Here is a 14,622-nt window from a genome sequence, read left to right on the forward strand (position 1 = left end):
ACCTAATCTTTTGAATCACGTGGTGGAATGTAAGCACAATCTGACAGCTGATTACCCGTCGAATGTTAGGTAATCTATGATTTAGAGCTACTGCCATCCGCTGTTACCAAACATTTATTAAGTTGGTAATCCTTTTTAAAACCGAAAACAATCAAATTGATCATATCGTAATAGTTAACAGTTACTTTATCGGTTTTTCTCAGCAATTTCAAAATATTTGCTAAGTGATTTGTGATGTTAATATTCATTTCACGCGTTTCGTTAGTATAGCGTGAAATATTTGTCTTGGCGAAATGATAGTATTTGAATACAGTAGTGGTCAGTCTTGCACGAGGATTTCGTGCTATATTGGTATATTAGCGTGAAGAGTCATTCTACCAGTCGACTTCATTCAGTTCACTTCGTAACCTAAATTTTCACTTCAATATTTTTAGTGATTTTGTTTCACTGTTTTATATCCATATTTGAAACCAGACAAATGAATGAGGTTCGACATTCATACGTTGTGGATCGACACTTGACAAACGAACACAGGTTTCCAGAGTTAACCGTCTCTGGTTTTGCCTGGCCGGTCGGTTGCACTGCATAGGACTTTGCCAGTGAATTTCATTGTGTTGTGCTCTACATAAATACATGTGCTCGTTTTATACTTACTTAACCTGGCTTTACGTCATCATCTAATAAACAACTCGTCTGGTATTGCACATTTGTGTTGTTGTTTTTAGGGAAAAAAAGAAGTATAACAAAGACATTGGTATGCCACCGCTTATTTCAATTTAAATGCTTAAATTAAAAATATAAGTATGTTTAGAAGTCAATGTGTCTGTTGAAAATATGATATCAAACTTATAAATAATGTCTAAAAGGCTGTTATATAACTTTTGTTATTGAAAGACTATTGATATTCCGTGATATAAATCTTAATTATGACTTCTCTTGACTATGCACTATTGCCAAGGCGCTTGTTTAGCTTATTTGATCTCCGATCTAGGTGGCGAGCTATGAAGCTATAGAAATGCACCAATACATCTTGTCTTTTAGTTTATGTTGCTTTCAAATGGTGATTGTATCATAATGCCTTTAAATAAGGAAAAGAGTTACTAGTATGTAGATAGTCCGTTTATACAATTTAACCGGAATGCGTCACAATTTGGATAGACCAATGATGACCATTCAATCAAAATGGATTTAAATACATGTCATATAACTATTTAAAAATAATTCTTAATTAATAACTACATTGGCTAAGCACATTGTTTAAATGTGTTAATAAGACAATGCCAATTTCTAATAGCAAAGCGTCTACTCTAAATGGCTCTGAACACGATACACGAGTACACAGAAAATGGCCCCTACTTTGACACCAGTGCGATTAACGCATGAACCACAGGATGGGTTAATAATGATAAACATTTTTAAACTAGTCCTTAAGTACTTTAAAAATGACAAAGTTTGCGCACTGAAATGATTCTCAAATTGACAAAATGTGGTCTATAATACAATGTTTACGTTTTCTAAAATAAAGACGGGAACCAAGATTAGCAGAGCGTATTTATAAGACGTCAAAATTACGCGGTGTACTTAAGTTATAATATAATATAGCGTACTTTTCTTTATATTTCATCATAATAGTGGCCATCAATATTAAGTGTTACATGTTAGCATATGCACAAACCCTAAAATCTCTCCCCACACTGGTATAGAAACATCTGCGGTACAAGACCATTTATGTATTTTTATTTAAATAGTAAATCTACCCAAAGCGCCTTCATTGGTTGGGATCAGGTCTGAGCCCTAGATTTCCGCTACGTGCCTTTGTCCGGTCTTCGGGTGCCACATCGCGTCTTTATAATAGCATGAAACCCATCCAGAGTCAACAAACTGGCTTATAATAGAAAAATACGTGGTTCTCTAAGCTGGCCCTTGTTTGCTGATATAAGATGGTAGTTCAAGTTGTCCCCTTCGTACCGGTATCCGGTCTTAAAAAGTCAAACCACATCGTTCTAGTATTATGAACCATATTATTCATAACATATAATATTATATTATATTAATAACGAATGTTAAGTAATTCACCATTCATCAGCCTTCATGAAATATTTCCTAATTTGCTGTTACGGTAATATTATTTATTAATACCTTGGATATATGTTATATTTCGACGTAACCCGCATAGTTATTTGTTTTAAGCTGCGTTATTTTTGTTTTTATTTTTATCCGTTATCCTTCGTTGGTTAAAATAGGGCCTATATAAGGTTCATGTCGCTCACACATGGAGTGAACCTCAGTTACAGTGATTTATAAGTTGACTGCATTTTTAAAAGTTTCTGTAGATGCTCACTGTCATGCGATACACATTAGTCATTACTGATATCGAAGAATGAATTTGAATTTAGCAACTAAGCACTCAAGTTGATGGAAAGAAGATATTAATTACAACTGTTTTTTAAGTATAGTCGACTCAGGTTATTGCAGATGTAAGTGTATTACGTATTAAGTATGAGTAACTACGTTTATTGTCTTCGAATGAACATTTACATGTTAAAATATTATTTTGGGATACAATATTTGATCTTGAGGATTTGGGGAAAACTAGTTAGATATGCCGCTTGTAAACCATACACCATCAGATTAAACTGTTTGTTTTTGGTGAGGAGGTTTAACGCTGAACTGATTTTGGTTTATCAGTACATGATAACACATTTCGACGTATTTTATGATTTTTGCCGTCCATTTGAACAATAGATTATATTTGTTTAACAGATTTCCGCTTTTATGTCGGAATAATTGATTACAAGACGTTTGTTCGGGTTATGTTTTATTTAAAGTGTTTCGTCTGAAATTTTTATCTAGTAGTAACCCAGAGCATTTTTATCTAGACATGAAGAAAACGTCTTGTTGTTATGGAAAACATGTACCTTACTTTAATATATGAACTCATAGTAGATTCGTCATTTTGATGTTATTCTAAAATGTAATCAATGCATCAATATAAATGTTAATCAATACAAATAAAACATTAAAACAATTCTATATCATTATCTGAAATTCACTATCAACTAATGATAGATGACTTCTCTTAAATTCTAAATGTTGGTCAGTTATAAATAGGCAGGAAACTTGAAGCAGGAAACGACATGTTATATATATGTAAACCTATTTGTACCAGCATCTTAGGATTGAGGAGATATGGCGAAGTTACTGTTTACACTGCATATATAAATAGCAGATATTTGTTTATCTACTTTGCAGAACATCTGTATCCCCTTGAGAACGAAACATTCTTAATAAGCTTAAAACAACCTTATCTAATAGAACAGAGTGATGGTTTTATGCGTTAGATTTTAATTGTTAAACCTTTGATGGATGAGAATAAATGCATCCCAAATTTCTAATTACATGACCAAAACAAATCCGATAATCCATTCAAATTATCGCAGGAAAAATATCATACACCAAGAAATTGATTTTGTTGACCACTGAATATATATGTAATGTTATCACATAATTGCTTTATAAATCAATATACTTTTGTGTCTTGGCCATAATTAGATAGTTTGTAAATGGTCAAAGGCAAACATGCCGATTCGCCAATAAACTCTTGAAACTCTTAATCACGAAACTCTTAGACATCAATTAAAATTATATAATTTTTGCTATAATCCCTTTAAACATTGATTTTGTTTTTGAACGGCATTCATCAAGTTGATATTTCATATTCAGGAAAATTTATAAACTCTTTAGTTGACCAAGGGTCCATTCTGGGACACCTCATGTTTTATATATATAAATATATATACATCATAGGCATTCCCTTTGAAATACAAAATCTGATTGTCTTGTATATGGATGGTGTCTTACCTTATCATAATAATTAACGTAAATGCACAAAAAATAAATGTACGTAGAAACTATTCTTGCACAGCATATCAGAGTGGTGCGTATCGGAAATAAAAGCTATCACGTGTGAAGAAAACAACTAGACTTTAACTTACAGGTCCAAACAAGTATATTGCTTAGCAGCACAGATTTAACGTTTTTTACAACCTTTTTATTTTTAGTACAGAAATGAGCAGAATTTTTCGTAGTACTAAATATCTGCAAACCAGCGATAAAAGACTGCTGATAAAAGACTTTTACATATTTTCATAGTTCCGTTCTTAAATTTATATTTAAAGCTAAAAGTGTTACTAACTGTTTACAACAAATGCATAAAACATCATATTTCGAACTTAAATAAAAAAAATATCTGGGACCAATTTCTGTCTGAATTCTTATATGCCTTGTTTACATGCATTTTCACATAATTTGGCTCGTTCTAAAACAGTTGTCACAACGTTCAAGTTGTGAAATAACAGCTTTAAAACGCGAATAAGAATTGTTTGAAAAAATAAAACGGATTCAATATATAAACCATTGGTAGTATCAAACAGCTGCATTTGAATATTAATCCTTACTAAATCGTCACACTAGCTATTTTTGAGAAATCATTACTATATCTTATACTGCAGCATAGGACATCGTCTCTAAACGAAGAAGATATCGCTCATTTTAGGCATACAAAACAATAGAAGAAACACATGCTTGTAGAATAAACGTTTAGAACTTTTATGAATAGATAAACATAAATCTAAAAACATGTAAGAATTGCTTTACAACATAAGATGCAAATACAAAATTGGATTTTTTGTGTAAATTTTGTTAGATACATATAAACAGATAACCTTTAATTGTATTTACGATATTATAGTTGTTTTAATTGATCGATATACTGTCTTAAATACATTGTATGTGTTCCTTAATTTACTGTAAATAGTTTATAAACATTTTATGTGATAACATGATGGTATCGATGGATCGATACAAAATGGTGTAATCTGTGAGTGTGCATGTGGGCGTGTGCGAGCGTGTGATACACGCGGGCATTCATATTTCTTATAAATGATTGATTTGTTTAATTGACACTGTTTTATTGGACTAATTGACTTGCGTTTTGTTTGTTTGTTATGTGATGCTAGAAGTAGCCGGGAAAGCTGCGTTATTGACCGATAGTATTGATAATTCTGATTTTGCGGTCACAATGGACTGCATATGCAACAAAATCAAGTATCAGTGTGACGTTATATCTATTTTTTAGAACTGCACAAGTTGAGCTCACTATGGCAGAACCAATTTTATATATACTACTCGTATCAGATGATGCTTAAAATTAAATATAAGTTAATTAAAATGTTCCTCATACAAAACGTATTGTCATTCAGGAACGGATGTTGTATATTGAGCAGAAATAATAGCCTAAAATCTTAGTAAAACTTCAAAAAATCAATCTTTAAAAATGTATATTGATTGAGATAATGAAAAACGAATAATAAAACACCAAGTGTGCAACTGTTTGCAGTCTTTTTGCAATGGAAAACTAAAGTATATTTTGTCAAACTATCTTTAATTGGTGCAATATTTAGGATATATTCAAGGAGCTTGAAATACCAAAACTTATAGTCCTCGACGTTTTGCTGAACCAGTGTTGAATGGTCCATTGTGAAGAAAGTAAAGTTTACTGATAAGTAAATTAACAGTTTTCACAATCATTGTAAAATAAGTAAGACTCATATATTAAACAGTGAAGGCGTGTCACGTTGGAACTGAAATATACGGATTTCAAACCAATGTTTTAAAAAACGCAACATTTTGTGTTGTTTACCATTATTTTGATTCCTTTGATGATAAAATTTCAGCCAACTTATATACAAATCAAGAACACTACCAGGCGGTCGGTCTTAAAGCTAGTTCTGCATTAGCTAGACTTAGCATATTATACTTACAATATTATTTATTGTATTGTAAAACACATTTGAACGTATATTGCCATATGACAAGAGTGCTATATAAATCAGGTATAATAATAATTATAATAATAACAATAATAATAATAATATAATAATAATAATAATAATAATAATAATAATAATAATAATAATAATAATAATAATAGTTGACTATCAATGAACTAGTGATTGTGAAATCCGATCAGGCGTTAACGTTCAATGCTGCTCATCTCTTTAACACAAAAGTATGTTTGGTACCATTGTCGATAAAACATATATTAAGTAATTTAGTTTCATCCTAGATTTCTTACAGGTAACCAATGGTTTCTACAAAACTTTGAAATGATGTACTGACTACTGAATGTAATACAATTATGTGCTTACTATCATGATACGAAATTAAGTTAATTAAAACCAGTATCTCTATACTATGTTGATCTTAATGTGCGATTGCCTGTATTTATACATTTGGCTTCATTTAGTAAGAAACAATAGGCATAAGTATTCGTATATATTTTTAAGATTAATGCCGTTTGACTTCACGAAACTGTATTCATTTTATTGCTTGTAATATTTTGTTTATTCCATGTTATACACGATTGGTGTAAAAATAATATTTGTCAACATTCGTTCAAATTGCTCGTTGTTTATATAATTAACAAAATTTAAGAAGTCAATTTCATCCGCCATGCGGCCGTTAAAATAGCCATTTAATGCAACTATGCCAGCAGTGCTATATATTTCGATTCCCTGTTCAATACGATCAAATAAATATATTTAAAATTATTTTAAAATAGTGGAATTACTTGGTGGTAAATATAGACTGCATATATATAAATCTTCGAATGCTGAAAGGACACCTAAACATATTTTAGTCTACAAAATAACATTTTTATGTATTTCAATAATTGTAATATTTTCTCTAAAACCATCCTTAAAATAACTGGAGATACCTCCCATTATAACGATATTTTCTTGTATTTTTATATTTAGTACCAAAGAAAGGCTCATTATGAAAATTTCCTATGTCTAAATTTATAGTATGTTTTTTCTGATAGGCATGTCTCTGTTAAAATTACTATATCATATTCACATATAATGTTCACAAATTTAGTATCGTCAAGTTTTCTACGAAGTCCATTTATATTTCACGATCGACTGCAAATTACAAGTACTACTAAATTGGGAGCTATGTTTTGTTATATTAACAATTACGGATAATCATTAAGTCGTAATTATATAAAAAAAATAAACTTTTGAAATTATCACTTGACCTTTGAAACTGTGCAGATAATAAATGTTTTGCAAATCAATAATTAACTTACGACGTCAAGTAATCTTGAATAAGCATACACATAACGCACAATGACTATTGGTCGAAAGAAGATATGACCTTCTGGTGAAAATTTTCAATGTCTTCCAAAGGTCGCAAAGATGTTACCCAAAGGTCGGATTTGACCAAATACTTTGGACACTATTTACAAGCATTTTTAGTATTGTCTTACCGTGGCTCTACATCTGTTATTGAAAGTGTCTTGTGGGTGATATTTCGTTTCTCATACATGCAAAATATTCACGTAATAAAAATATAAACCCATCCAGATGAAAACAATAAACAAGCAATCTTGATACTAATTTAGAACGAATATCTTAGGTTGAACCGAGTACTCTCGAGATTGCTCACCATTTGACATTTGTATTAATTCTTTTATTTGGAGAAACATTCAGCGCAATATTTTTATGTGATCATCAATACGCCTTATCAAAATACCTTCAGATTTATACCTGTCTATACAAGTAAAACGCTTATTAGATGAGTTTGACATACATATATGAAGCATAATGCAAATGTTACGAAAGTTGAATTGGAGATGTTAATCCAACGTGCTCATGATCAATGCGTATTATGTTGGTTTGAAGATACTAATAATAGCAGAAAGTTAAAATCTTATGCAGTTATGAGGAAAAGTTATATATATGAACCCAATCTTAACTATATTAATATTATGAAGTATAGAATAGCATTACCACGATTCAGGTGTTCTAAACATAAACTTATGATTCAAGAAGGTATATACAGAGGCATCGATTGAGCAAAAAGACTGTGCACAAAGTGTAATATGCGTACTTTATGAAATATGTGCTGAAATATTTGTATTTAAATGTGCTATGTAAACTTTTTATATGCAATAAGGCCAGAGTTTTTTATTTTTCGTTTTACAGGAAAGTTTTCAAAGTTAAGCGCCATGAGGAGGGAATAAAATTAAGAAAAAGATGTCGAAAAATGAGCGTCGAGAAAAAATAAATAAAAAAGATGGATTTTTCGTATTTTTTTCTTTTTTTCGGAAACATTTAAAGAATGTATGTTTCGAAGTTGTGCACTCTTGTTTCGTACTCCATACTGCCTGTTGTATAATAGATTTGTATAATAATGTCAAAACAAGAAGTCGTTTTCACAAGTAACCTCAATCATGCACCATTGAATTGTAACCAGCCCCTCCCCCAACCCAGGTCTTGAGAATAGCGGAGACTTTGACTTTCAGTCCAGCTAATCCTTGGTAAAATCCTGTCCTGCGTAGAGACAGACGACAGTCTACTGGTCAAATCCACGCCAATTCCCCTGCACCCTGAGGTAAGGCCCATTCCCCACTATTTTCGGCGCAAAATCAAAACCACTGCATTCTCTCAGCACTGCGGGGCCACCTGGAAGGTAAATAACCGCTCATTTCTCTCGTTATCCCCTTTATACCCCCGGACCTAGGGGCCGTGGTTACAATTGACTGGTGCATAACCTGGTGCATAATGCACGTTTAAGGAACTTATTTCAACATTAATTTTGGATATTCATTTTACTCCCTAAACGCCACATAAATTTTTATATATGCATTATTTTAATATGAGCATATATACTTTTGTCGTGCGTTTTATAGTCACTGAAACTGCACCGGCAAAACATAAGGCATCTGGCATATTGTTTGTGTCTAAAATGTTGATTAATATCATTGTGGGTACATATATTGTGATAAACAACACATCTGAACAAATTTAATGTCTTTGATATACAAGAAAAGAAACAAGGTATGTAACTCAAACTTACAAGATTTCACAGTAGAGTCCATTTATTTCAGTTTCATAATCAACATACAAACAATCCATTTTAATATGAGTGACATGAAAAGAGGAGCCAATCCCCATTAAAATGGTATGCGATATGTTGGTATAACTTAATTGTCTTTAGACAAACAAGCCAAATTCAATGTCACATTCTCGTCTTTTTCTGTAGTCGGAACATGTACAGCAAATTACAATTCTCAGTGTATTCCCGTGTAAACAGGTCTACACACAGAAATATTTTAGAGATCTTATGCTTTGGTATAAATATCACAAAATGACAAACGCACTGATTTTATAAACAACAGTCTTCAAACTAAATCCACTTTAAAATTTCGTAAAGGCGGCCACTTTCCTTGCAATCGCTTAGATGATGATAATAGGCAAGTTTCAAGTTTTATTTTCATCATCACATATAATATGCATGTGATATCACAAAACAATGAAACACATTTCAGTTAACATCATAAGCAAAAAGCGCCGGCTTCCGCCATCTTGGAAATTGTGCGCGATAATTTGTTGTTGTTGTGAAATTAGCAATAAGTTAAAAAAAACACTGAATTTTATTTTCTATCGGAGATCAAAAAACGGGCGGCGGAAAAAATAAAAATAAAGTTAGGAATTTGAATATTTTTCTTATTTGGGTTTTGCAATATTTAGGTACGCCGCTCCCGTAAAACGAAAAAAAAAATCTGGCCTAAGATATGAGTAAACCAAACAGGTGGGTCCGTGTAGATGCGTACGTGCGTGGGTGCGTCAGTGTTTGCATAAGTGCGTCCGTTCGGCTTATTAACACTATAAGTTGAACATGCAAGGAGGATAACGAGTGTCAAGATTATAGTCTTAGCTTTATAATAATGAACATTTCTAGAAATAGCGAAGAATGATAATTATTTTGGTTTAGGAAGAAATAGATATCTCAACACATTAACATAATTATAAGACAAAAAGAAAATATTAGCTCGATTAGATAAAAGGTCTTTATCATTTATCACGTACATAAGTGCTGAAATAAGTTTATTTATGCAAAGATCTTGAATAGCTTAAACACCATAGTCATATGATTCTTTTAAAAATGATAAATTACACTTTAACCAACAAGTTATTTATTACAGCAGTACAAGTAAGTTCAGTATAAATGCGTACAAACAACGCTGTATAAAAAAAGATAATTTCGAACAAAATATTACAAAAATGCTATTCAAAGTACATGCAAAATACAGATATAATTCGTTTAGTCTGCATAAGATGAAAACAACATCAATCTTATTTTGGTTACGATGTATATGTAGTCTTAGGTGTCAATATATTTCCACCTTTTTTGTGGCGCCTCTTCTTGTGTTCTGGCTTTTAGTGACGTTAAAGCTTTACGATCACTTCTGATTTATCTCTTGCTAAAATCATTTTTCATACAACATTTAAGAAACATAGCAATAAGTCTTATAAAGAAATATGCAAAACATGTTTTGTTGCATACTTCTCACTAACTACATTCCCTGCTTTGGGAAGGTTTCTGCATGTTGCCTAAAAATACATCAAGGCAAAATCTGCATTTTTAGTAACGTAATAATACTGCCCTGTATCACACATAAGTCTTATTTATTTCATTACATTACTGACAATTTCTTATTTCAATATGAGATATTCATGTAAACACACACCTTCCCCACCATTGTTTTGTTTTTGCTGCCCGACATTTTTTAAGGAACATTTAATGTGACTGCGCAAAACAACTGGAGCCAGCCAATTCTTTGAAGGTTTGTGTAATTTTCCGTCTTAGACTTACGCTTTATGGCTGGTTGTTGGTACATTCATGATTTATGTTCTTTTTAATAATAGTCAGTGTTCTCTGTGACATCTTGTTAGGAAGAGGCAGTGCATTTTTCTTTAAATCATATAAATTTGACTTCCCAAACCTTTTCGGTCAGAAACGATCTCAATCAATAATGAATTAACCAATAAAAAAACTGCCATCTAACTGTTATGCTTTCATCAAGGCTTCAAATTATAAACAATGTGAAATATGTGAGTTATAAACGATTAAACCCAGCTGATTGTGAAAATGCCGATCACCAGACGGTAGGTGGAGTCGAGATAACAGGACTGACTAATCAACAACCGTATCCGCTAATGCGGTATGCATCTTCTTATAAAGAAATCTATGTAAACACCCTGAGAGGTATAAAGTCTTAACCGATAAATCAATATACAACCCCATAAAAATGCACTGAAGATAAGTATGAAAGTTATATTATGCAAGTTCACTTTTTATGCTTTATGGTATTCGAAATATTTTTTTCTTTTGCTAATAGAAGTGAATTTGCTGTTATATGTATCTTTATATATGTATATGTATTTTGAAATATAACTTGAACTTATTTTTTTTTTTGCTTTTTCTTGTGAATAAAAGATATGGTTTCCCTATTCTTTGTCTAATACATTTGACTTAATCATTAACCTAATAATAAGAATTTCAATGTATGAACGCTTCAAATATATGTTTATTTATTTGCATTTAAATGTTTCAAGCTTATTTAGATTGAACCCACTATAGGCGCTATAAAATGCTGTTTAAATAAAATAAAATTATATCGTCCGCATAACAATGTTTACATTTTCTAAAACGAAGTGGGTAACCAAATATAGCAGAGCGTACTCATAAGGGGTCGCTGTTTAATAATTACTTCCTATACGGACGTTAAAATCACACCAGGCGTACTGGAGGTTATAATATACTACTCTTATGGCGTTTCCTCCATATTTAACATACTAATAACAACCATCTTCTAACTAGTTTAAGAGGCATTTCTAGTTCTTCACATTTGCACAAATACGATTGTTTCAACTGGTAAATGTTTAACCAATACTTTGAGCGAATAAGCCAGGACACGGTGCCTTTGGGTGCCGTTATTCGCTTATACCAAGTATTAGCCCTAGATGTCCCATACATACCGGTACCCAGTCTTTAGGCGTCACACCACCCCATCTAGTAGTATTTACCCCCAACAAAAATCCACACCCTGGCTTATAAAGGAAAACTCTGTGGTCCTTGACACTTAAAGTCATTTTGAGTAGACCTACCCGATCCTCCCTTATTGGTTCGGGTCCGGATGGTAAACTAAATGTCACCTACCTGCCTGTATCCAGTTTCCGGAAGTCACATTGCGCACTTATTATCCTCCCAGCCCAGAGTCCACATACTCGCGTATAATAGCAAATTCCGCGGTTCCTGACATTAAGACTCATTACTAGTCAACTTGACTCAAAGCTGGCCCTTATTGGCTGGTATCAGATGGTAACCCTATATGTTCCCTACGTACCAGTATCCGGTCTTTGTGCGTCACATCACCTCCATCTAGTTGTTTCAATCTTAAAATTTGCATATATACCTATTTCGTTTAATTATGTAAAGGATAAATTTACACCGTTGCCCATATTGCTATTTCTGAAAAAGGGTATAGGCGTAGACAACTTTAGTATATATATCTAATATTCACATGTTATTTAGCAATTCACCATTAAACAGTCTAAGTCATTTTTGTCTAACTGGCTCCTACGATGATATTATATGCTAATAACTTGGTTATACTTTTTATTTCGGCTTATCCAATCTAGTGATTGGCTTCTGGTTGTAGTTATCATCTTTTTCATTTGTATCAGTTATCATCACTTGATCAAAATGGGGCCTATTGTTTCATGTGGCGCTTGTACCCCCAAACCTTCAGCTCAGTTTGAGGTTTAAAGGTTTTTTCCTGAAATAATTAAGTTAAATCAATACAAAATGATAAATTCAGACGGTTGGCTTCCTTTTAGACAATAAATTATGCTTGGGAAATAAAAGGTGCAGGGGCTGCTGCCCAATTAAACTGCATGTTTAATTTAATTAAAAAAAACCAGAAACTTATTAAGTTATAAAATGTAATCGAATCAAATGCATGATTATTTTATTTCTGATACAAAAGTCAGCTTTTAAATTAAGCTATGCATGTAATTTTGAAAATCTTGTTGTTCAACTGTACGACTTGTTAGGGGGCATTTCTACATCTTAAATCAAGAAAAATCATAACAAATGAACTATATATGTATGTAAAAAATAAAATATAATATGCATGCAAAACTTGATTTTGAACACATTGATTTTACGATTCGATTTTTGAACAAAGATCTGTGCACTTAATTAAAACAATACCCGATTAGTTTTAGCAATATTCTAATGCATTCAATTAGACCACTTTTTTCTAATATAATAGTTAATCAATATAAATACAACATAATATTCTCGATTGTTATATCTAATATGCAATAACACCCTAATGATGGCTGACTTCACTTTAATTTGTTATGCTTATGTGTAAAACAGCTAGGCTGGAAACTCGAAGCAGGAAACTAACTACTAAATGTATCAACTTATCTGTACCAGCATCTTAAGGATTGGGGGAAAATGGCGAAGTGTATGTTTAATTGTTTATACAGTAGATATCAATAACAGTGTTTGTTTATCTACCTTTGAGAACGTGTCAAACCATTTGAGAACGAACCATACTTAATCAGCTTAAACAACCTAATCTCTTTACCCAAGTGATGATGCTTTGCGTTAGAAATACCGTTATCAAACCTCTGATGAATGAGAATGAATACTAATCCAATGTTTAATTACATGACCAAAACAACTCCAATAATCCTTTCGAATGCAGACAATTGATTTCCCCATCCGGATGAAAATATCATAGTATTTGAATAGGTTAATCACGAAATTCTTAAACATCAATTAAAATATATAATTTTTAGCTATAAGTCCTTAAAACATTTAATTTTGTATTTGCACGATAGACATCAAATTATTAAGCTTGAAATGAATATTCACGAAGATTAATAAACTATGTAGTTCTCCATTCTAGGACTCATCATGTTTCTTATGCATGAATGTAAATAGCATTACCTTTGAAATACAAAATATGATTATCCTGTATGCGGATAGTATAACAAGCAAGAATTTGAATGTTTGCAGAAAATAAACTTGAAACAGTTTGTCGGAGTGGAGCGAATTGGGAAAAACAGTAACATGTGAAGAAAATATGGCTGCAAAACAGGTACAGACAATTATATCTATGAAAACACTACTCGTTTAAAAATAGAATGGACTTAATATAAATAAATAAATAAATAAATAAATAAATAAATAAATAAATAAATAAATAAATAAATAAATAAATAAATAAATTATAAATAAATAAATAAATAAATAAATAAATAAATAAATAAATAAATAAATAAATAAATAAATAAATAATATATACTTATTTACTTTTAAGCTGGGAAATATGAGGTCATATTGACCCAAAATAAATTATTGAACGAGACGATAGAATAGAGAATACTGATTTTGAGGTTAACAACAACTGTATATTATTTCACAAAAATAAGTTAATAGCTGTTTATCTACACGATAACGCATGACGTAGCATCACGTCATGATAACAGTATAGTTAATTGAGAATTCAACTGATATTAAACGCATTGTCAATCAGGTACGACAGTTGTTTATTGATCAGAAAGAATAGCCTTTAATCATAGGTCAAATAAATGAATCTTAATACATGAATATTTATTGAGAAAATGAAATACAAACTATAAGATCTTAGTGTGCAAATGTTTGCTGTCTTTTTGCAATGAAAAACTAAAATAT

The sequence above is a fragment of the Mya arenaria genome, chromosome 10 (assembly GCF_026914265.1).
Source record: "Mya arenaria isolate MELC-2E11 chromosome 10, ASM2691426v1".
Classification (NCBI taxonomy): Eukaryota; Metazoa; Mollusca; class Bivalvia; order Myida; family Myidae; genus Mya; species Mya arenaria.